General features: G+C 35.4%; 1 pseudogene; it reads right to left on the reverse strand.

Annotated features, from left to right (window-relative positions):
• Nucleotides 1–396: 396 nt before the first annotated feature.
• LOC120073444 lies at nucleotides 397–20,536 on the reverse strand (annotated as a pseudogene).
• Between the last annotated feature and the right edge of the window lie 6,344 nt (nucleotides 20,537–26,880).

Genomic DNA, 26,880 nt, shown 5'->3' on the forward strand with positions numbered 1-26,880 from the left:
ATAACCCTTTGATTTTGCATTTTGAATATTAAATTTACAAACACTAATTTTAATTATAAATTTCTACGTTTTGTTATCCACTTTCTACTAACATTTTCAAAAACCATGCTAAGCTTTAGGTGTGAAAGAAAGTAGCTTTCAAAATCTTGTTATTAATTGTTTTTAGAATTTGAGTAAAAATTTAAATGTTTTTATAAGACAGATAAAAATCATAATAGAAAATTTGTGAAAAAAAACCAAGCATAAACTTCAAAAAAAACAAAGCTAAAAACAAAAACGCTATTAAAATGTGCTTAAAATATTTCGATTGAACACATTATACAAGTAGGAAATTTAAGGTCCCAGCAATTTTCATATAAAAAATATGTCGTAAACGATGAAACTGCATGGGGAGAGCTACCGAGGATAAAAATCAGAAACGGAGATTCCATTTTCTGAAGTTGGAAGAGGAGCAGTTTGGGAATTATGTACATTTGAGTTGAAATTATTGGTGTGCAAAAAGAAGGCAGGTTCAGAGGGAATAGAGAGTGTGAGAGAGCAGCTGTTAAGCATCAAGACTACGGAAGCCATTGTTGGTCGATCCACCACGTTCTCTTGAATGCATAACAATCCAATATGAATAATTTCAGCGTCCGAACCTGATATTAGTATTGTATCTATTACATTTTCAGGTTTTCCTGCTCTCCAACTTTTCCATGCCTGCAAAAGAGTCCACCATCACGGCAGGTCATTACAATGAAAAATATTAATTAGGATTTATTAATATTGACTGCGTCCCCGTTCTTCATCCTCTAATATTTTCTAAGAAGTATACTCGATGCATCTTAAACTGTACCTATCATCTTTTGGCAGCTCACTCAATCGTCCAACCACAATTTTCCACTCGATAAACTCTTTCCTCCTCCATTCATTTTTCTTTGCTTTTTTTTTCTTAAAAAAAAAATTATGCTGAGTGGTGGAGGGGATTAGTGCGGACTACCTCCAAGTATTCCTTATTTTATAATTCACAAACCAAATATGTTTCTCTCCTAAAATTTTCATTCATGTATAAAAATATACTTACAAAGCTTAAAAGGTTTTCGTCTTCCTCTCCATTGGAAAAACAAATATTTTTTTGGCCACTTATAATCTCAAGAATCAGAACTCCAAAACTGAACACATTTGATTTTGGGGAGAATTGTCTATGGTATGCATATTCCGGAGCCAGGTAGCCACTACAAAAAAAATAAGAAGAACAAGAACTTATTTAAATTTAATCTTTACACAAGGAAGAATGTCAAAGTGAAAATTATCAAAACTTACTCAGTTCCCACAATTCTCTTAGTATGAGCTTGAGTCTCGTCTAATTCGAATAATCTTGTCATGCCAAAGTCTGCAATTTTAGGATTCATTTTTCCATCCAACAATATATTGCTAGCTTTGAGAACACGATGAATGATTCGAACTCGAGAATCTTCAGGGAGGTATAACAATCCTCGAGCAATTCCGTTTATAATTTTATATCGTGTTTCCCAATCCAGAATTGTCCGTTTGACAAGATCTACACCATCATGCAGGCATATATATACTAAGATTTTCGAATATATGCTAATGTCAATTAATAAAGAACAAGAGGAATAAAATTACTAAAATGAATTATACCGAAGATGAAGTGATCAAGGCTGCCATTTGGTAGAAACTCATAGATGAGAAGCCTTTCATTTCCATCCAAGCTAAAACCTAGCAGCTTAACTAAGTTCCTGTGTTGAAGCTTGGCCACTACAAGAACTTCATTTTTGAATTCCATGTCTCCTTGATTTGAATCTTTTGAGAGCCTCTTCACTGCTATGTTTTGTCCATTTGACAACTTTCCCTAAGTTATTCAATGCAAGAATATAGTTCGTTCAAATTTAAAATATGATTTTGAATTCTATCGCCAGTGTCAAAATCAATGGTAATTAACTAAATCCCGTTTTCTAAAATCACTACTTCTTAACCTGTCACTCCCAAATATACGGTTAATTTGTACCTTATAAACAACTCCAAATCCACCTTCTCCAAATTTATTTTCATCTGAGAACTCATTTGTTGCTACTTTGATCGTCTCAAAATCAAATTGAATTGTCTCCACGTTGCTAATTTCATCTGTTGTTTCTTGGAAGGCAATGCATTTTTTGTTGATTTAGACACTCGAGTTAGAGTACACTACAAGAATTTCATTATTCCTGACGAAATTTTTTCCGACGTAGAAAAAAGCGTCGGCGTACATAACTTCCCCCGACGATGCAATAACGGCGTCAAGATAAAAGACTATTCGGACGGATTCTTTACTACCGTCGGGATAACGCATCTATCCCAATGGTCTAATAACCAACCGTCGGGCATATTCAGGTATCCTAATAGTATCATGATCGTCGGACTATCTTTCTCTTATCTCAACAACAACACCGTCGCGGTAAAATTAAATTCTCCCAGCGGTGGTCGAGCAACCGTCAGGAGTAGTTTGCTTTTTAAAAAATAAGAAATATAAATGAAATGATTTGTGGAAAATTGTTATGGTTAGGCCGACGGTATGGAAGTAACCGTCGGGATAATGTTTGATTTTTCCGATAGTATTTGAGTGACCGTCAAGCTTTGTAGAGTTAGCCCGACAGTATGCGGAGAGACCATCGGGTGATCGTTATTACAATAAAAAATTTATGGGAAATGGAGAAGTTATGCCGGCGGTAGTGTAAGAAGACCGTTGGGAGGTGTGGAGTACGCCCGACGGTACGTGAAGGACCGTCAACCCATGGGTATTAAATTAAAAATTAGGTTGAAATTTGTGAATTTATGCCGACGGTTGTGTCAGAACACCGTCAACAAAACTTGATGTTAGCCCGACGGTTTGCATGTGACCGTCGAGAGTGTGCAACTCCCCGACGATTTACCAGACGATCGTTGGAATAAGTTCGTTTAAAACCCTCGCATAGCCTCTTCTTCCTCCATTTTTCTTTTTCTCCTTTCAATCTCCGAAACGTGATCTCCCTCGCTCGCTGTCTAGTCCAGTCACCGTCAGCTAACCCATTCTGTCCAGTCGATGTCCAGACGTCCTCAGCCCGCCGTCTAGTCGCCGCCAGCTCGCCATCAGCTCTGCTTCAATTTCTTGTAACATTTTTTCCCTCCCACTGTTTATTCTGAATGAATTTGAACGAATTTTGTGTGAATTTTCGGTCGAAATTTGATAGTTGTATGTACTAGACTAGAAGTTTGGGTGTAATATCAGCAAGATTGATTTCAAAACTTTTCATATGGTCACAAATTTGATAGTTGTATGTACTAGAAATTTGGGTGTAAATCTTCTTCCAGTGTCTTTTTGAACCCCCATGCCCTAGATTTCTATTGTATTAATCGTGATGTAAAATTTGAATTTTAGTAGATCATTTTCAATCATTTTATGCCATTAAAAGACAACATAAAGTGTTAAACCCCAAATAAAACCATTAAAAATGGGGGCTAAATTCCAATACATGTAGATGTGGTCTATCTAGTGTACTTTTTTGTTTAAGGATTGACTTTAATTATCACATATAGTGTATTTATGTTTTAACCATGTCTACACCGAATCACAAAAGTATTCTCATATATAGTGTATTTATGTTTTAAACATGTCTACACATTATTACAAAGAGTGCGCTAAGTTAGTATTTCTTCTTTTCGGCATTCAATTACACCTAAATCACAAAACCACCAAGAATGTATTTTAAATTATGTTGCTAAGTATATGAGATATTGTCTCCTAATTTTATAAGCTTTTGTTTTACACTATCTTCTTTTTCTTTTTCTTTTTCTTTTTTTGTTTTTTTCAATCTTAAATTTTGTTGTAGGTTTATGAAATACTGTTCTAGTTAGAAGTTCTAGAATTTAAATAGATTTGGTCATGTTTTTTTTATTTGATTATTCCTTTATTTTATAAGGTAATTTTTTTATTCAGATGAGGGTAATTGAGTCCACTTTAATTAAATTTAGCTATTTATTAAAGAATATATATAAACTTTTGTTGACAAATGTTCAATTCTTTCAACCTATCCTAGTGAGCCTGAGCATTGGCCAACTGGGCTCTTAAAAAAAGCCCATTTATAATTATCCAATCGACTATAGACCCATTCTGAAACCATCTTACAAGCCCGATTAGCCCAATGGGCTTCTTGAAAGCCCATTATAAATTTCACAATTGTAGACATTCTCCCAAAAAAAAAAAAAAAGAAAAAAAAACACGAACAAGAAATAAATAAAATGAAATTAAAAGTCAGAAATTGGAACTATGTGTTCTAATATAACTAATTGTCTAAATCATACAGGTTTAACTTATCACATATATTATTAAGAATGGATAAAAAGTGGATTAAGATTAGAAACAAGCTATCAACTGAGTATGCATAAGGAGTATATCGATTCCTTGATTTTGTAAAACCTCATGTTAATAACTGGGAAAAATAAGATGTCCATGCAGAAAATGTATGAATGCAAGATGGGAGTCAATAGATAGAGTTGAATGATATTTATTCATTAATGGAATTTTCCCATCGTATCATCAATGGTATATCATGGAGACCCAGTCGACTTGTCTAGGAGATACGGGAGTCACATATCTCAATCGACACATGATGATGGGTTAAGTACGAACAGATGAATGTTATAGATAAAGAAAATGAAATTTTGAATATTATAAATGATCTACAGTGTCAGAAAGCCGATGTAAATGAAGAATACAATGAGGATGGGATGCACATCAATGCCTAAGAAAGAGATAACAATTCAAGCTTATTTGAAGATTTGACAAATGAAGCACGCAACCAATTGTACCCTGCTTGTACAAATTTTTCTTCATTGTTGTTCTTGGTGAAGTTGATGCATATTAAGGTTCTTAGCGGTTTGACTAACAAGTCATTTGATTTGTTACTTGAATTGTTAAAAGAAGCATTTCTCGTTGAAGCATCTATACCTAGTTCATTTTTTGAAGCTAAAAGAAAATTACGTGATTTAGGACTAAGTTATGTGTCTATTCATGCTTGCAAATACGATTGCATATTATATTGGAAAGAATTTGTCGATTTGCAACAATGTCTAGTATGTGGTGAATCTTGGTGCAAAGTTGAATCTGGAAAAAGTACAAAGATCCCACATAAAATTTTACGGCATTTTTCTTTGATACCAAGATTGAAGCGATTATTTTCATCTAAACATATTGCACCTGAGATGAGGTGGCATAAAGATAAACGTGTTGAAACTAATGGAGTGTTGTGACATCCAGTCGATGTTGAAGGGTGAAAGCATTTTGATCGTGAGTTTCCTCAGTTTGCTTTAGACCCACGAAATGTTCATTTAGGACTAGCTTCAGCTAGCTTCAATCCATTCGGGAATATGAGTACTTCGTATAGTATGTAGCCAATGGTGCTCATTCCTTACAATTTACCACTTTGGAAATGCATGAAAGAGACAAATTTCATTGTGTCTTTTCTTATACTCGGTCCAAAATCTCTTGCAAAAGAAATTGATATTTACTGTTGGGAGGAAAATATAATTTGTTTGTTTACGTTAATGGATAGGTGTTGATGGTCATGCGCTGATCATGCATTAATATGAAGGATATGCATTATGTGTTAATCATGTATGCAATGACCATGCATTTCTATCACAAGTTTTCTTGCTCTCTCACGAAATATAACGATATCACAAGTTTCGATCCAGGTCTAACAAGGGGACTTGCAACTAAAAGATGATTGTAAAGTAATGCGTTTGAGGCAGAGAATAAAAATGAAAAGAAAAAAGCTGATTACTATGCGCTACTCTTACTCCTAGCTAAACAGACTGAACAAATGAAGTTTGACTATGAGAATCGGTAGAGATACGACAACTGTTAACACATAATAAGATGCATAGAGAAGTAGAGTTGTGTGGAGATATCACCAAGTCCTTAAGTTTGATCGTAAGGGTAATCCAAGCTCACCACACTAACGCATTGCACACCTCTCGGTGGTCAGCCACATGATTATATCTCTATAACGCATGGTTGCATTGAGCATAAGGTTATTCCTATCTTTAAGAACATTGCTAACTTTGCTCAGTGAAGTCCACTACTTACCCTCTCGGGCAGTTGGTATAGCTACTCCGCTCATAGACAAACATTGCGATAGCCTTGCTCTAAGAAAACAGGATTGACTCACTATACTTATGCAACACATACCTCTCAATGGTTTGCTACATGTGTCACATCTCTATGCCGCATGATTGAGTATACGATAACTCTTGCAATCTGCACTTAACTCATTGCGGTGAAAGTAAAAGATGATAAAGTAGAAGAAGATGATGAAAATAATGTTGAAGGAATTAAAGAGATGCATTGATTACAAAATGTATTAATGTTTTAAGACAAAATGTAATACAATACAAAGGTGAGAAGAGAGATGAATGACTAGATGTAGGCAATCTCTTGCTTCCATCAGATGTGTGTCAAAGCTGTCGGTGATGCAATGGATGGGCGGTGGAGTAGTCTCTCTCAAGACCTATCTCCGACGAATCTTCAGTCGTCAATCGGAGGAAGTTGTGGAAGTGAAGAACTCTCAAAGACTTTCTTACTCATGCTCTCGTCTGTGATCACAGGAATCTGCCCAAGGCAAAAGTCCCGAATGTTGTGAATTTGGGCTTCAAGGCTCTATTTATAGAGCTTAAACACCGACAGCTTTGGTAATCTCGCTCTGAATCACTGCCATTCTTGTCATGGTAGGTGAAATGTCATCATGATGTTATCTCTTTGGTACTATTGAGGTATGCATTCATGATTGTTTCTTCTGAAGTATCGACACATTCTATCAACTTTGCAATCATCCTCCTATCATGGTTATCACTGTAGTTGTGGTATTTCAAGCGACCAATCTGTCTTCATTAAGATCAATGCATGCGATCAACTTTGCGATGGTTTGGGATCAATGCATGTGATCGATTCTTGTGATAACTACAAAATAGATATTTTGACGCAAAATAACGCATGATATAGGGTTAACGAGGATTTTTAATGCTGATCAAAGCAAGCTCATTATTCCACATGAATTCTTCGCAAAATTAATGCATGTTCTGCTCATCAACCCTCATAATTCTATGTAAAAGGTTGTAATAGCTTTTATTTCTACACACTATCATTTACTTACAACCATTGATTAAAGAGTTAAAGGAGTTATGGAATGATGGTGTGCACATTTATGATTGTGTTACCAACAAATACTTTCAACTACGTGCGTGCTTATTATGGACTATTAATGACTTCCCTATGTATGGTGATCTATTTGGATCGAGTACCAAAGGTTACCAAGAATTCCCTATTTGTAAAGAGGATACATCATCATTGAGGCTAAGAAGAAAATATTGTTTGATGGAACATCAACATTATCTTCCAGATAATCACAATTAGTGCAAGAGAAAACAATATGATGGAAAAGTAGAACGTAGACCTCCTCCAGTTTTCATGGATGGAAAAGATATCTTACGAGAGGTGAACTTGCTAAACTTTCCCATGCTTAGCAAACATCCAAAGAAATGTGATAAAAAAATGGAAACAAAGTTTAAATTGGAATAAAAAAGTATATTTTTCCAACTTCCATATTGGTCGAAACTTTTATTGAGACATAAGTTGGATGTTATGCATATTGAAAAGAATATTTGTGATAATTTGGTAGGCACATTATTAAATATTGAGGGAAAGAATAAGGATACAACTAATGCTTGTTTGGATTTAGAAGATCTAAATATACAAAAAGAATTACACCTGCAAAAGGTAGGAGATAAAGTTGTAAAGCCACACACTACATACACATTGACTATTAATGACAAGGTTGCATTCTGTAAGTGAATGAAATCAGTCAAATTTCGTGATGGGTTTATATCAAATATATCAAGATGTGTGAGTGAGAAAGATGGAAAGCTATGGGGGCTAAAAACTCATGACTCACATGTTTTGCTTCAGAGGCTTCTTCCAATTGGTATTCATGCATACTTAAAAAAAGACGTGTCTATTGAAAAGTAAAGAGAAAGGAGAAGAGAAAAGGCAAGGCTTACGTGGAAAACCCTAACACGGGGAGAAAAAACCACAATAGAGAAGTTTTTATTATTTTAATGTCTAACATACAAAAGATCCCAACCTTAGATATAAATAGATTGAGGATAAACCCTAATTAAGTAGGCATAAAGTAAAAAGACAAAAATGCCCTTAGGGTTAAAGCACCATATTTCAACATTCCCCCTCAAGTTAAGGCGTAGATATCAGTGAGACCCAACTTGCTAACACACGCTTCAATGGTCTGTCTCGATAATCCTTTTGGTGAGAACATCTGCGACCTATTGGCTTGAAGGAATGTAGGGAATACAAATAACACCATGGTCTAACTTCTCTTTAATAAAGTGTCTGTCAATCTCAATATATTTGGTTCTATTGTGTTGCACAGGATTGTTGGCAATACTGATGGCAGCCTTATTATCACAATATAGTTTCATGGGACCAAGACTATCCTGGTGAACATCTGACAAAACTTTTTGTAACCATATTTTTTCACACACTCTCAGACTCATAGCCCTATATTCCGCCTCAGCACTACTCCTAGCAACTACAAAGGTAAAATATCCTGAGGTCGACTTTCTATCGGTCACTGATCCTGCCCAATTTGAGTCAGTATACACTTCCATGCTCCGTTTGTCATGTTTTTTGAAAACTAAGCCCTTTTCTATAGTGGATTTCAAATATTTCAGAATTCGAGTTACCGCTTCCATATGTTCCTCATACGGACTCTGCATGAACTGACTCACCATACTCACAACATATGATATATCAGGTCTAGAATGAGATAAGTAAATTAATTTTCCCACAAGCTCTTTATTTACAGGAACTCTCTTCGTAGTATTTCTCAGTTCGCTATTGACTTCAATAGAAGTATCAATGTGTTTCCAGTAACTCTTGTTTCCTTTAACAAGTCTAGTGTACATTTCCGTTGAGACACGGATATTCCTACTTTCGATCTCGCCACTTCCATCCCAAGAAAATATCTCAAACTGACAAGATCTTTAATCTCAAATTCGCCTGCCATCTTCTGTTTCAACTTAATAATCTCTATCGTATCATCACCTAGAAAAAATGATATCGTCGACGTAAACAACCAAAACAATGATCTTCCCTGATAATAATCTTTTGGTGAATAGGGTATGACCAGAATGCCCTTGAACAAACCCTTGGGATTTCACAAACATCGTGAATCTATCGAACCATGCTCTCGGAGACTGTTTTAACTCATATAAGGACTTTTTGAGTTTGCAAACATGGTTCTCAAACTTTGCTTCGAAACCCAAAGAAGGACTCATATAGACCTCTCTTTCTAACTTACCATTCAGGAAGGCATTTTTTACATCTAGGTTATGTAGAGGCCAGTCCTGATTCATGACAATAAACAGAAGAACTTGAATAATGTTGAGCTTAGCCACTAGAGAAAAAGTTTCTGAATAGTCAATCCTATACGTCTGAGTGAACCCTTTAGCTACTAACCTGACCTTGTATCTTTCAAGAATTCCATCAAATTTATACTTCATTGTGAACACCCATTTGCACCCAACTGTTTTGTAACCTTTAGAGAAGGCCACTAGATCCCAAGTTTTATTTGCCTCGAGGGCTCTCATTTCTTCCATAACCGTCGCTTTCCACTTAGAAACTTCCATGGCTGTGCGCACACTGATAGGTATTGCCAGAGCATCCAGTTGGGTAGTGAAGGATTTAAAACCAAGAGACAAATTACTATAGGTTAGAAAGCTATGCATGGGCTACTTGGTGCATGACCTAGTTCCTCTCCATAGAGCGATCGGCATATCAAGAGTGGCATCATAATCACCAGTTTTGTTCGACCTCTTTCCAGTATCAGGACACTGACTCTACTCGATCTCTTATGGAAGATTCTTATTCTTCTGAGGATCTTCCAGCAACTCATTACCATTTGTAGTTTCAACCTTCTCTAAGCTCGTCTCACCATCTTCTACACACCCAGTCTTTCCTTCAAGAATACTATCTAAAACAACAGGATTTTGAACTTGAGCTGGTATTGGTTTCGATTCTTGGACAGCTTCCGATGGAACAACAGGGGGTTTCTTTTGTGAGATTCTTCCTATAGTATGTTATCTAAGACATCTGTTTAGTAGAGAGAACAAGACATTTGTATCTGGACTAGGTTCAGGATTGAAATCAATAGGTATGGAGTATGTGGAAGTGTTAGTCTCTTCACTAGTGGTCTCCCCCTGAAGAGGACTACCGGAAAAAAAAAAGGGTTTATCTTCAAAGAACATAATATCCATAGTGACGAAGTACTTCATTGGGATGGGTGAAAACATTTATAACCCTGCTAATGAAGAGAATACCTAACAAATACACACTTTTGAGCTCGTGGGGCAAACTTTGTCTAGTGAGGACCGTAAGTATGAACGAAGGCTGTACACCCAAACACACGAAGAGGAACCTTAGGAATAAAACGCATAGATAGGAAGGAATCTTTAAAATACTCAAGAGGTGTTTGAAATTTAAGAACGTATAAGGGCATCCTATTAATCAGATGAGCTGCAGTGAGAACAATATCTCCCCATAAATACGATAGAAGAGATGCAGAAATCATCAGAGATCGAGCAAATTCAATGATATGGCGATTTTTCCATTTAACCACCCCATTTTGTTGCGAAGTGTAAGCACAAGAATTTTGATGGACAATCTCTTTTGAAGTCAGGAATTCTCGAAGGGTATGGTTGACAAACTCACTCCGAAGAATGACAATCTTCGTATCAAACTGAGTTAAGACTGTGGTGTAAAATTATTGGAAGATAGACACGACCTCTCACTTATCAGTAAGGAGATACACCCATGTAAGTCGGGTATGATCATCGATAAATATGACAAATCACCATTTATCAGACAAAGTAGAGATGTTTGAAGGGCCCCAAACGTCACTGTGGATTAGGTGGAAAAGGATGAGTAGGCTTATAAGGCTATGAAACAAAGGTAACACAAGGTTCTTTTGCACGTATACATACATCACAAGATAGAGAAGAGACATTCACATTATTGAATGAATGAGGAAACAAATATTTCATATATTGAAAGTTTGGATGTCCAAGGCAAAAATGCCATAATAAATAATCTTTTTTAGAAATAGTAAGTGACGATAAAAGACTCGTCCTAAACAAATTCCTAAAAAAAGCATCATCAGAAAATAAATAGAGGCCCCTGTCATATCGGGCAGTGTCAATTATAGTCCTCGAGCTCAAGTCTTGAAACAAAGTAGCATCTGGTGAAAATATGACTCTACAGTTCAAATCTTTTATTATTTTACTAATAGACAACGAATTGTAATAAATATTCGGCACATGTAGCACATTTTGTAAAACTAATCCCTGAAACAGGGACAAATGACCTTTTTCTGCAACAGGAGCGAAGGACCCACCTGCAATTTGAATCATCTAATTTCCAGCACTTGGACAATATTAGAGGAATCGATCAGATGAGCCAATCAAGTGATCGGTCACTCATGAATCTAGAATTCATAATCCATTCCCTTCAACAAAGAAACTAAAAGACTACGGGGTACTGACTGAACATCTGTTTCGATCCCTACGGTACCTGAGTCACCTGAGTTGGTCACCTAAGGTTGTGCGGCCTTCTCAATAGATTCACTCACAAGAGCCCGACCAGACTTCGACTTGTTATTCAGAGGGCGATGTTTGCCATTGGGAGGCCGACCATGGAGTTTCCAACACTGGTTCTTTGTGTGCCACGACTTTTTGCAATGTTCACATATCGAAGGTGTTTTGCCATTCTGCTTGTCACAGTCCAATCCAGAGGATTTCACCCCAAAAGTAGTCGACTCCATAGTGGTAACAGGAGAGCCATTCATAGCACTCGATTTATCTTCCTCCAATCGGACCTCGGACCAGACCTTCTCGAGGGACGGTATCAACTTTTGCTCTAGAATTTGACTTCGAACCATGTCAAACTTTGGGTGAAATCCCACAAGGAAGTCATAAACATGATCAATCTCTTCTATCTTTGAATACTGAATTCTATCATATGAGCAATTCCAGATGATCTCTCGACATAAATCCATCTCTTGTCATAATAAGGACATCTTGGTTAAGTATGGCGTTACATCCATGCTCCCTTGTTTACACTCATGGACCTGTTTACATAGAGTATACAGACGTGATGCGTTCTATCTTTTAGAATATAGCCTCTAGATTGCATCTCAAATAGCCCGTGTAGTGGCTGAATAGAGCGGGGGTTTTCCAATCTGAGGTTTCATGTTGCTGATCAACATTGAGCGAAGTAACGAATCCTCTCCCTTCCAGACACACTCTTGGGGATCCCTAGGTCTTGGTCGTGGTATTTCTCTGATCAAGTACCGAATTTATGGCGCCCTTCAATGGAAATTTTAATGGTTTGAGACCAAGAGAAGTAATTCTGGCCATTCAACTTCTCTTCTGTGATCATCCCTGCAGAGTTTTCTATAGTCCCAGATAAAATATTCGCAGTAGGTAAAGTGGGAAAAACTGTTACTGGGTTTTCTGAATAGATTGGAAAACTGGAAAACTCATGGCCATTCAGTTTCGCCCCAAAAGCTGCCATTTGTTGTTGGAGACTTGCCAATTGTTGTTGGAGTTCCCCATAGGATTTCAATGTTGGATGTTTAATCGGCGACGCTGGGTACTGTCCATGACGCTCGATGCTGCTATCGGATGAAGCCACAACTAGGTAACGCAAGAATGGCTCGATGCTGCTGGGTGCGATTGGTTGGCCGCTGGACGTGAGAAGGGATTCAATCGGCTGACTCGACTCAGTTGAAACAAAATTGCCCGATGTTGGGTTGGGAGATCCGTGGTGCGATGACTGGAACAAATTCGCTCGGCATCTGGGCGATCTGCGGTCTGGCTACCGGACTGGAACTGCTCAATGGCGTGGCTCCCTAGACGACTGATGGCGCATGCTAAGTTGAAATCACTCGATGGTTGGGCTCTCATCAGTTGTTGTTGTTGCACCGAGTTTAGGACCGTCCGAAGATACCGATCCACGATAGCCCGGATCATGGTTATATTGGTCGCTTTTGCCATTATTCCATCACCTACCAAGGTTGATGATTGAATGTCTTCTATCGAGGCTAGGGTTTCATCACCTTGCTCTGATACCATATTGAAAAGTAAAGAGATAGGAGAAGAGAAAAGACAAGGCTTACGTGGAAAACCCTAACACAGGGAGAAAAAACCACGATAGAGAAATTTTTATTATTTTAATGTCATACATACAAGAGACCCCAACCTCAGATATAAGTAGATTGAGGAGAAATCCTAATTAAGTAGGCATAAAGTAAAAAGACAAAAATTCCCTTAGGGCTAAAGCACCATATTTCAACAGTCTCCACTGTTGTCATTGAGTTATGCAAATTTTTTTGTGATCTATGTGCAAAAACAATATCTATAGGCGAGTTGGATCGATTACAAAGAGACATTATAATCATACTTTGTAAGTTAGAAAAAATATTTTCACTGCCATTTTTTGATGTAATGGTGCACCTAGCAGTCCTTTGCCTTATGACACAAAAGGTTGCAAGTCTAGTTAGTCATAGTTGGCTGTACCCTATCGAAAGAAGCTTACAAACATTGAAACAATATGTAGAAACAAGGCACGTCCTGAGGATTCTATAACAGAAGCATATATAATGAATGAATCGTTGGTATTTTGTTCTTTGTACATAATTGGAATTGAGACGAGGTTCAATAGAGATGAAAGAAATGATGATAGGCTTCCCGAGGATGAGATATGTTGTGAATTTTCAATATTCAGACAAAATGTGCGACCATTAGAAGCACCAAGAGTATGGACGTTATCGAGAGAAGAGAAATGCAGTGCACATTGATACATCTTGAGCAATTGCATGGAAATAAAATCTTATCGAAAGTATGTTTTGAACATTCTTTTATAATTGAAGGTTTTGATACAAAGTGTGAAATATAAATTTGAGACAAGTCTCTTACTTATAGGTAATATTTGAGACCAATTCGACATGAAGCTTAAAGTCAGGATGATTTATATAGAAAGTACTAATGAGGCTTTCCTAATTGGTTCAAATCTCATGTAAGTATGGGTTTAAAAGACAAGTAAAAATTCAATTGAATTAATATACCGACATTAGTTTTTAAGATATATTGCATTATACTGAATTAATAGATTCTTTCATTGTGTGAAAATGGAGATATGTCTGATGATATATATTCACTAGTGATGGGGCCAAGTTCAGAAGTGCGCTCATACAGTGGATGTATTTTTAGTGGAGTACGCTATCATAGTATTGAGCATGATAATTGTTGCAATACACAAAATAGTAGGATCATGGTGCCTTCCGAAAGTGAAGGTGGAGGAGATCTCCATAATTTCTATGGTGTTGTCAATGAAGTATTGGACTTCCAGTATGCCAAGAGAAGACGTGTAATTATGTTTAAGTATACTTGGTTCGATATAGATCCTAAAACGACTAACAAAGTACACATGGATTTGGAGTATATGTCAATTAATACAACTTTTCATTGGTTTGTTAACGAGCCTTCTGTATTTGCCAGTCATGCAAAACAAGTGTTTGAAATCAACGATCCAAAATATGGTAATAATTGGAAAGTGGTGCAAGTAGTCCAAAACAAGCGTGTGTGAGACATGCCAAAAGCAGAAGAATATGAGAATGACCAATTAGAGTTATTAGAAGTTATGAGTAGTATTACTTGTATAATCAATGAACGATATCAGTTTAGTAGAGTTGATGTTGATCCTATAGTCGTAGAAGAACAAATAATTCAGCGAGTTGAGGATGACTTCATAAATGACGAGGAAAAGGATGTAGAATCATCTTCTAATAGGAGTTTGAGTTTGAGTTTCATAACTTACATATTGTTGTAAAACATATGTATTGTTGTTTGCACAGGAACAATGGTAGGTCACACTGATGAGGAGGAAATCTTGGAGTATTTAACGGTCGAGCAAATTGGCGGATCATCCTCCGTGGGAGATAATTCAGGTTATTTTAGATCCATAATTGGTAATTTGAATACAAACTAATGCTTAATTAAACTAACAACGTATAATTTGTTCAGAGTCTGGTCGTACGAGTAATAGGGTTGGACGCGGGTACTCTCAAAATGTTGATTTTGATAGATATGTGCAACAATTTGGGAGAATTCCTATCGAGGTCGACCCTATATAGGAGAAACCGATTTGCAACAATGTAACAAAGTTTAGCAATGCTAGTACCAACGTTCAAGAATCTTTTTCTGTTCGTTATGGATCACGAAGAGAGGTAGCAATAGAAACTAGAGAGCTAGTTAAAAGTCAATTATTGGTAAGATGGTTATTTGATATTTTACAAATTATATATATATGTCTGCATCTGCAAAGATACTAATTAGTTTTTCTTTTCTTTCTTAATTCAGAACCATTTTGTGTTAGAATTGTCCAACCAACTTGTCAATAATTTCATCGATGAACAGATGAAAAGTTCGTTCAAAGAGTACAGAAGGGAACTACAAAACACTATAAAAAATATGCAAGTCCTGAAGAGGCACGAGCACACCCACCTGATCGACTTAAAGACAACATAGAAGATTAACACTTTTTATGCAACAAGTTGGAATCCACCAACTGGAAAGTAAGAACTTTTTGTCTTTCTTTTTTTTTTTTTTTTGGTTTACAATCATTTCAATTACTCATTTCCTCTTAATTTCTCATTTTCTTAGAAAGTTGTAGAGACTAATCAAAGGAATCAGTCATCCCAAAAGTACCCTCATATAGCTGGTTCTAAGACTTTCATACGCATATGAGACTCCACGGTAGTATTAAAAGTATTTCTATATTTGATTTATAAGAAAGTACTATTAATATCTTCTATTTGAATTGTTTTACAAAAAGGACCCGACGGTCAAACAATGGACCTTGTGGACTTATTCAAGTAAATACACTGTAAGAGTGGCAAGTTGTTTATTAATCGGGCCGCGAATAATGCATATGTAAGTTTTTATTCTGCAATGTAACTTAATTTATATACAATTGTCATACAATAATTAGTCCTAGTTATTGATGTAGAATCAAATGGTCGAGCTGAGAGAAGGCTCCACCCAACAAGGGTCTGAACCAATATCGGAAGAAGAAATATGCGAGCAGGTGTTGGGCAAAGGAGTGGGCCTTGGTAGGACACCAAAAGATAAAAAAATGAAAAGAAGTAAATCATCATTCAGTGCATCCTCATCAAGAGTTATAGAGGAGCAAAAACAAGAGATAAAAGAGTTAAAGGCTAGACTGGCTAGATTTGATGAACTGGAAGCTCAAAGACATTTGAGATGGATGATATGAAAGCTATGCTCTTACAGCTTATGTGAGAGATAAATCGAACTAGGTATGAACTCTTCAATTCTTGTAGTAAACTAATTAGAAGTTTGTGTATGTTGTTATCCTGCAGTTATGGTAACAACATTAACATATAGTTATTTAAAGTATAGTTAGTGTTTTGAAGTTGAGTCTGATTTTCAGTTTGTGCTAAATAGAGGGGAGGAGGGGGGGTATGAACTCTTCAACTTTCGTACTAAACTAATTAGAGGTTTGTGTATGTTGTTATCCTGCGGTTAGTTGTGTATGTTGTTTCAATTAGAAGTTTGATTAGAAGTCTTCAACAGTTATGGTAACTAATTAAAAGTTTGTGTATGTTCTTTCAATTCTTAATCATGTTGGTTTGTGTGTGTGTTGGTTTGTTTAAGTAAATGTTGATATGTGTTCATTTGTTTCAATTTTAATTATGTTGGTTTGTGTATTGGTATTGTTGAGAGCGATTCAATAAACTTCATTTAAGAAAAACTAAGTTGGGGGAAGTAAGTTGGTTTGTATAAGTAAACGTATGTCTTGGTTTGTTTCAATTCTTATGAGTTGATTGGGTTTAAGTTGGATTTTAAGTTCTATATTAGATTTGAAATTGAAATATGTAGTTATGAGTTTGTTGGGTTTTAAGTTTTATATTAGGTTCAATTTAAAGTGAGTTTTATTTGTTAATATTCTTATATTGCTTTTAAGTTCTATATTGAGTTTGAGATTGAAATATGCAAGTTTGAGTTGGTTTGTTTCAATTTATTAATGTTCTTAGTTGAGCTTTAAATTATATATTCATTTTGAGATTGGTATATGGTATTTGAGCATTAAACTTATTTAAATTTGTATTTTGTAGGTACCTCGAGGTTTATGTTGTAGATGCATCTCCCGAAAAATACATTTTAGGTTGTAGATGTTAATATTATTTTCGATTTAGGAATTGTGGATTAAGGTTGTAGATGCATCTCCCGATATGATCCGACGCTATCATGAGCTTGTATTTTTTATTGAGGAATTGTGGATGTATTGTTGTTAATTTGAGATGAATAGAATGTTTAAGACTTGAAATTCAAACATGTTTTCTATATAATATTTACTTTGGTATGATATTTACTTGATTTTGGAAATTTTTATATTAGTTTGAATGATATTTGTAAAATTCAAACAAGTATGACATTTGAAAAAAAAAAAAACAGATTTAAATAAAGAACTAAAAAGAAAAGCTAATTCCGACAGTTAAATATATAATCCCAACGATACAAGGGGTCGGGAAAAACCATATTTAATGCATTTTGCATCTTCTCCCGACAGTAATAAACAAAACCCCGACGATCCACGAGGACGAAAAATCTATGAAATTCTGATGATGCAAACACACCATTCACGTAAGTTAGTTCGATTTGACGGTCATAATTCATAAAGACCATCGGGATAAAAAAAAACTTTGCCCGATGATACAAAGTTACCATCGGGATAATGTAAATATCTCCCGACGATGGCTCCAATTTCTCACGGTCGAGATATATCCAATTATCCCAATGGTGACCTTGCACCGTCGGGCGAGGTTTTTCTCTCTCGATGGTCTTTATAAATTATGACTGTCGAGGTTTAATAATTATCATGACGGTCTTGTTTAGGGTCGGGATAAAGGTCCTATTCTCCGTCCGTCGAGATAATTGTTTTTCCCCACGATTGCGTGTTATACCGTCAGGGAAGGTTACGCTGACGAGGCTTTGCCCACAATCCTCCCGACGATTAATTGGTCGTCAGCAAAAGTTCGGCCGATGCTTTTTCTGACTAATCCCAACGAGTTTTGTCGTTGGAAAAGGTCCAAATTATCGTAGTGATAATTTTTTCTATATAGAATCTCGGTGTTATTTTGTCTGAGATTAGCACCGAGATTCTATATATTTGAGCTTTCTTGGTGAAATTGTGGGCATAATTAACACCATAATTCATATATTTGAGCTTTCTCAGTGGAATCTTGGGTGGATTAACACTAGCATTCTATATATATCCCAAATCGTATCAAATTTTTCGAAAAAATTGATCTTTCCAAAAATTAAAAAATGTTGAATCAATTTGAAAAATCTAATTTGATAATTAGAAAATGTATTTGGAATTTTGGAAATTATGAAAACATAAATTATGGTAAGGATTTAAAAAATTACGTAATAATTTGATATAATATTTAGAAAACATAATTAAATTTGGAGAAAATTTGAAAAATAGTATAAGATTTGGGAAGAATAAAAAAAAATAGCAAATCTCGGTGTGTAATCAAGCGAGATGTACTAAGAAGGCCCAAAACAATTGATAAGTTGAAAAAAGTTGATTTTTAAATAATTCTTGATGGTTGATCTCGTCAAAGATGGACCAAGAAAAACTATTTTCACGAGTTTTCAAAAAGTGTGCTAGTTTTGTAAGGTGAAAACCTAAACATGTTGTTTTTCACAATTTCCCCCCTAACCTTCCTTTTTTCCCTTTCTCCATTGCCACGTTTTAAATAACTATTTCCTAAATAAAGAGTTTCAAAAGTCACATTTTAATAATGAAAAAATATCTTATTATCCTAAATTTTGGGTTTAATTTTCATTTGGTCTATAGAGTTCAAAATATTACCCATTTAGTCTTTAAATTTTGAGTTTGATTTCAATCTAGTTCCTAAGTTTCAAAACATTTCAATTTTACCTTTGAAATTTGAATTTTGTTTAAATTTGATCCCTTTTAAAATTTACATATTTAACCTTAATTTTCACTAGATATTAATTTTCCATCTTTAATGTTAAAGTTTATTGATTAACTTAATCAAATTATAATTATTTTTCATTACTATTAAAACGAAATTTAAATTTCATTTCATAATTATTTTAATTTAATTAAACTAAAGCTAATCACTAAAAGTGAGAATTTAATAAAAAAATCGATGTTACAATTCTAAATCTTAAAACTTGGGACCAAATTAAAACCAAACTCATATTCCAAAGATAAAATTGTAACATTTTGAAATCTAAATTTTGAATATTGTCCTATTTTAGGTTTAAGTTTTAACAAAAATTTAATGGTAAGAACTAAAATAAACACTTTTAAATTTTTTTAGACTAAAACAAACGTTTTTAAAAGTTTAGAGACTAAAATAGAACAAGATTCAAAATTAAGAACCAAAATAGGATTTAAATCTAAAAATTAAATTAAATAGAAATTAAATCATATATCTAAGATAGATGGAATGTCTGAGAATCTAAGAACCCAAAAAAGTATTTTCGGAGGCTTTAATAAAAAAAATTGTCTAAGTTATGTGGTAGGAAGTTAGAAGGCTATGGTGACAAGTTGAGTACCTGCAATTGGCACAAGAGATGAGGAGGGAGAGGCATTGGTCGTCAGATTAGAGAAACTATAGTTCTCGTATCGCAAAACACAACCACCCATAAATATTCTTCCTCCAATTCTAGCGTCAGAGATCAGCACCAAACCCTCACCAACGCAGCTTTCGCAATCCGTGGACGACATGTCGGGAATGCACTGCACTAGCCCATACACAGTTTCGTTCCCGGCCGATATCTCCCCCCACCCAAGTTTCCGGGTCGAATCCCCCGAAGCAGCCTCTTCTCTCAGTCTCCCCATCAAGCTCTTCACTGCCTCAACGAACCTATCCGGGTCCGACGACGCCTTATTGCCATTGAAAATCGACTCCCTGCCCCAATTGTAATTTCCACTGCCTGAGTACCGAAGCAGGCACTGATCGTACCATACGATTGCTGCCTTCTGGTTCGGGCAATCCTCTAAAATCTTCCGACTCGATTCATCCACGCAAACCCTGCATATATCCATCGAAATATCTCCAACGCAGAGGGCGACAGCGTTCACTCTGTTCGGCTCTTCTCCGGCAGAGTGATTGTAAATGCCGTAAGTTATGAACTGGGGACCGGAGGACACGGAGGAAAGTAGTGTTTCTAGATTTTCCTGGTAAGTGCTGTTGGGAGTGATGTAGCTACGGGCGTCTGGACATGAAGATTTAGCGAAGTCTAATCGAGAAATTGTGGGATAAATCATATGTATGAGAAATACGGTGTAAAGAAAAATAAATCTTTTCCAATTTGCTATGTTATCCATCAATCAGTTAATTCCAATTCCAATCAGCTGCCAGTAGTTACACAACAACCATATGGGTAGTTTTAAGTAACAACTTAGGCTTATGTTTTAATTTATAAATTAGTACATTGTCTTGCCATATCAACCATTTGTTATTTTTTTTATTAAAAAAAATATTTCATCAGTTAATAGGTTGATTAACATAATTTATAATTAAAAAGACTCATAAGAAGACTATCATGGAGGATGAAAATTATAATAACTAGATGGACGGCATTCACTTACGGAAGAGTTTTCAAATAAGAGGTGAGAAATTTTTTAGTTCTCTTTTTTGTGTGATTTAAGGGAGTTTAGCTAGTTATGTTTTTTTTATTCTGATCATTTAGTATGCATGTGTGCATGATTTTGACTATCATCAATAAAATTCTATCATGACTATATTATTGATGGACTTCTATTGGTAGTTATCAACTTAAAGACTAATACTCAAAAATACCGATGGCTATTGGTGATTATCAACTTTAAAAGACTAACCATCAAAAACTTCTATAAGTGCTATTGACTTTGAAAGGAAACTATCAACTTTCAAATATCAACACTTTTTTTGGAAAATAGTTACATTTCATTGATGAATGAAATAGATGATTATAAGAAATCTCTCCAACGAGAGAGAAAAAAAGATAAACTATAAAAATTTAAAGGAGACTCAGAATTACACCAGTTTAAAGATAAGTAAGTATGGATCCAAAATTCTATCAAAAGGAAAGAAAATTTATCTAATGATGCGACCATTGTGATCACCCCAAAGAGTCCAAGAGAAACTCCTCACAATAACCAACCAAAGTATTTTTCTAGAACCACCAAAGGGATGCCCCACGAATAGAGTAGCCAAGAGATCAGAAGTAGAATTAATGAGAACCAAAGACCAGTCGAAAGCATCCAAAATAGTATTCCAAAAACGCTGCACAAAGGAGCAATGAGCAAACAAATGAGTTTGAGATTCAGAACTATGGCAACACATAGAGCACCAAGAAGGGGAGATATGCATATAAGACATATGACATTGCATTCTATCAACTGTATTTATGGCTCCAAGACTGATTTTTCATTAAAAAAAAAAAAAAATTAACCTTCTTTGAATAGAAGTCCTTCCAAATAGTACAATAGAGGTCCTTCCGATGAGGATCAATAGAATCAGTCAAGTCGACCATAAGGGAAATGACAGTATAGTAGCTTGAAGAGTCTAAAGGCCAGATCCAGATGTCAACACTAGAATGGTATCTTACTGATATGAGATGGTGTGATAAGACAACCTATTCCAAAATTTCCTAATTATTAAGATTACGACAAAGGTGAAGATCACAAGAATCATTGAGAAGTCTATAAGGGTTAGAAGTTTATCAATGAGAAGTCTATAAGTGTCTATCTTTGGTGTCAACTTATATCATCGATATCACTAATATCATTGATATCACTTATATCTTCCTAGGTTGAATCACCGATATATGAATATCACCTCAGTTACACAACCTACTATATGAGGAGTTTTTAAATTAAACTTAAGCATCTGTTTCAATTATTCATTAGAATATCGTATTGACCACTCCAACCCACTTTTGTTTTTGGCCAATAACATTACTCAGTGAATAGGCCGTTAGAATATTTAATTAACATAATAAAAATGTACACAACATATTAATATATTTATGTTATAATATTTGACCAATTAATAGGTTGATTAAAGTAATCTATAATTAGAAAGACTCGGACGGCTATTACGGAGGATGAAATTATAATAATTAGGTGGACGATACTGATGTGAGAAATTATTTAGTTTTCCTAATTTTTATGTGATTTGAAGGAGTTTACATAGTTATATTGTTTTTTATTCTGATAATTTAATATGCATGATTTTGAAATTATTAATCTTGTTTAGCAATTGTTCAGCATAAAATACCAATTATCAATCCAAAGAAACTTGAATGGTCCTAAAATTTAAAGTGTATATATATTGTTGGGTTATACTGTCTTGGGTAGGCCCAATTAATCAAGATCAATCCTAAGTTGGTGAAGAAATGGATGAAGAAAGCTCTGTTTCTTCGAGTAAAGTTCTTTTTGTTTTTCTTTTTTATTCGATAAGCACTGTTAATTCTTCAATGTGTATATACTCGTTACTCGATGGGTTTTTTCTTCTTTCCTCGATGAGTTTCTGTTCTTTCCTCGATGGAACTCGACGAGTATTAATCTTTACTCGATCCTACTCGATGAGTATTAATCTTTACTCGATGCAACTTGATGAGAGAAATTCGTGACTCGATGCAACTCGATGAGAAAAATTCTTTACTCGTTGCAACTCGATACTCTGAAAACGTTGTGATTTGATTATAAGATCGTGTTTTCATTGATTTGTAGAGAAACATAGGAAAATTGAATAAGAAGATAGAAGAAGAAGGAACACGCAAAGTTACGTGGTTTGACAAATAGGTCTACGTCCACGAGAAGATTCTTTTCTTTCTCACTTGAAGATTGCTTGCAACAGTTGTAGTTTACAAAAAAAATAGAAAGTACGATGATTCTCTTTTTTATTTTTTGTTTTGATCAGTGGTATTTATAAGAACTCACAGCAGCAACCCAATTGAAGAACACCTTCTTGACCACGAATTTTTCAGCAAAAATTCTATAGATTGCATGCATCAATTTCACTCTAATCTTCTCAATATATTGCAGACTATCATGCAAAGAAGATGGCTGCATGAGATGCAACTCATGCTTGGAGTTATTGAAGCCAAAGTTTATGGGTTTTGTGTGAACTACTTTGAAGATGATAATGGAAAAAACCAACAAATCCAATTTGTGTTTTTCATCCTTTTCAATTTTTATCAAATTAATTTCAAATATCAATTTGTTTTCTAAAATTGAAAATATTGTTAATTTTACAAAACTAATTTCATAAATTAATTCTCTTAATAAAATTAATAAATAATTATTTAAACAATTTAAATAATTCTAATTAATTTTAGACAAATCCACCTTCATATATTTAAATATTAATTCTTCAATTTCGTTTAATTCTTAAAATTAAACATGTAATTATATTTCATATAATTAAAAATTCCTTTTAATTCTAATTTGATCGTTTCAAATTAACTTATCATGCTACTCTAAAGCTAATCCGTTCATGACTCAGTAGCGGGACCTCGCGGACTTACATATCAGGGCTCCAACGATCCGAGATTAATTGGCTACACTCATTAGACTGAATTAACCCTCATTCGTTAACTAATGAGTCACTTCACTAAAGCCTATAGTTAAACTCCCCTCATTGTAGATATATTATGTTCACTCGATATATCCATGATTAGTAAATTAACCCTTCACAGGTTATTCGTAATAATGGCTGGGTTAAATGTCTGTTTTACCCCCAAGATTACCTCATGTTTCTTAAGTCTTACTAATCCTTTAATGAACAATTGATTTTTGATCCAATCAATAAACCGAGTCCCTCTCGGGCCAATGAGAGAGTGAGACCCCTTGTTCAAGACTTAGAATCAACACTTAAGGGAACAACTTCTCTACTATCCCTAAAAGCGGCTAGGAGTGAATTCCTTCTTGCACCCTATGTCCCACGCTATCTATCCGGTCTTACTCCTGAAATGGGAGTTTATTGAGTCGACATTGTTGAGCCAACCCTCACCTATACAAATCTAAGGATAATCCCGAATAAACAGGAGTTCATAGTTAACTCAGGATTAAGGTCAAGTTACCTAGGTCATTGATGCATTGTTTTATGAATGAAAATATGGATGATATGCGTTGGTGGATTGCGTTGTGCACTCAAGTTTCCCCAGCGGAATTCAAGTGTAAATTCCTCTGAGTTTTCTGGTAAGTCCAGGGTCGAACACAGGGACTTGTGAAAATAGTTGCGTTGGTGATTTTTATGAAGACTTGTGGTAACTAGTTAAATAAATAAATCGTTGGATTTATTGTTTGTGTTGATGAAAATAAATAACGAATGCGGCATAGTTTGAAAAGAGTTGGTAAACGGGAAATACGATGAATATGCGGTGAACAGGTTGAGAAAAGTTTCGGCTAACACTCCCTAGAATGTGTTCATGCTTTGCGACCATGCAACATGCATACAATAGTAAACCACCTCTTGGTGTGAATGCTACGGCTTCTAAGGATAGAACGCATGTGATAAATATGCGATAAGTCTACAAGGTTTACACATAAACCTCTATCTCTAATTATGCGATGACAACATGACATTCACACAAATATGCGACCATATAATATCTCCCATTCTTAGGATGCATGCGATGTAAGTTGACAAACAGAGCTTATCTCTAAGTCCCTATCTCTTATTTATGCAAGCCTAATCTTGCTCTTTCAAGTCCAGATTCTAATCTAGCTCTCTCGAGACATTAGGTTCTTTCTTTAGACTCTCTCTCGAGTAACTCGAAAGGGTATTTTGCACAGCAAAACAAGACAATCGCAAGTAATGAATTTCTTAGGTCATGTTAGCTTAGTTCTTCTCAACCCATTCAACTAGTTTAGCTACTCATGCGTATTAAGAGAGTGAGCAGATGTAGAAATAGAACTTCCATTGAATAGATATGAGATGAAGTACAAAATAACAATGCAAGTATAGTAAAGAGCCTGGAGCAATTCCTTACTGCCAGGCATTTACACTATTTCCACTCATGCTCTAAAGATATTCTCGCTCTCGCGAGAGTTATCCTACTCTCTACTCTTACGTCCCAAGTTCTCTCTCGAACTGCTCTGGGCGATCTCCAGTACCACCACTCTTCTCTTGTTCCGCCAGAAAATGGAAAAGAAAACTATGAACAGAAGCACTAGTGAACTCGTTAACTGATCAACCCTTTTCTGTAGATTGTACTTGATATTTATAGGGCATCAATGGTGAAAGGTGGCTTCTCTCTACCAGTTGTACAGATGGGAAAACTTTAATTCCTAATTGACGCGCCGGATGATTGTTACCGATAAAGCTGAATTTACTTTGTGATTGTTATCGGCTGTCAACTTAATTTGGATCCGACTGTCATCAGCTTTCTATCCCATCGCTCTTAATTATCCTTTCACCCAGATGCACCCACCATGTTGCGCTGACCAAGTTGCGGTGATTCTTCTTGGGTGAATGTTTGCGAGCACGATCAACGTAAAGTCTTGCGGTGAAGTTGCACTCAACGAATGTGTTCCTATGATCGCAATCTCTGCATTGCATTAACGCATATTTTGCACAAAAATGTGAAGATCAACTACTCTAATGCGTTGGACGCATGCGACCGCAATATTATAGAATTTATGCTTAATGGACGCAATTTAACATATTTCATCAACGTAATCCAACATTATTTAAGAACTTAGTACTAAGATAACGTGCATTTCTGGCCGTTATCACACCCCCAAATTTAAATAATGTTTGTCCTCAAGCATAAGCTAAAGATTTCCTTTAGCAAGTTAACCGCAAGGTTTTCTTCCCTAAATTTCTCAAGGATATTTCATTCAAATCCTATATACCAGAAATTTCTTAAGTCTTATTCAAGTCACTTCTTAAAATATTTCTAAGACTTAGGGATTGCTAGCTTAACTTTCAAAAGAACTTTACTAAATTCTGGAACATCGCATGTTTATTTTAAAAGAAAATTTTCTTCGAGGGTGCAAATGATTTTATCCTTGCACAAAAATTTTCTTCGTTGCTATTTTTTTCTGACCTTGCGCTGATCCGAGTGCCTTGCCTTCGTTTTGGCTTGCCCCCACGTGTGTCATGCGGACATCCAACTACGAGCAATGCACTCTTTCTCAGACTAAACTCATACCGATTTGGCAGTGGAGTTGCGGTCATTGATTTATGCGTTGATCCTAGTGACTTACTTTCGTTTTGGCTTGTCCCCACATGTGTCATGTGGAACATCCAACTACGGGTAAGTGCCTTTCACAACTTAACTCTTATCAACAAGGGTTTCCCATTGCATTGACAGTGGAGTTGTTATTCTCAAAAATGTTTTTTTTTGTAGATAGCAAAAGTTGAAAATAAATATCTCACCCCCAAATTTAAAAATGCGGCAATGTCCTCATTGCCAAAAGAAATTAAAATAGGTCATGCGATGGTCATAGAATGCTTGTAAAGAGAGTTTGAAAGAAAGCTAGCAAACCCCTAACTTCTAGGAATATTTCATGAGGTGACTATTTTAAAGACTAAGTTGACTCTAGTGTATACGAAAGAAATAAAAGTATATTTATCATCATTGAAATCATATTTGGATATGAAACAGAATGCGGTAACTCACTAAATTTATCTATGTCAAATGATTGCGGTGATAAAAGAGGATGCAGTGATAAAA

The sequence above is a fragment of the Benincasa hispida genome, chromosome 3 (assembly GCF_009727055.1).
Source record: "Benincasa hispida cultivar B227 chromosome 3, ASM972705v1, whole genome shotgun sequence".
Lineage (NCBI taxonomy): Eukaryota > Viridiplantae > Streptophyta > Magnoliopsida > Cucurbitales > Cucurbitaceae > Benincasa > Benincasa hispida.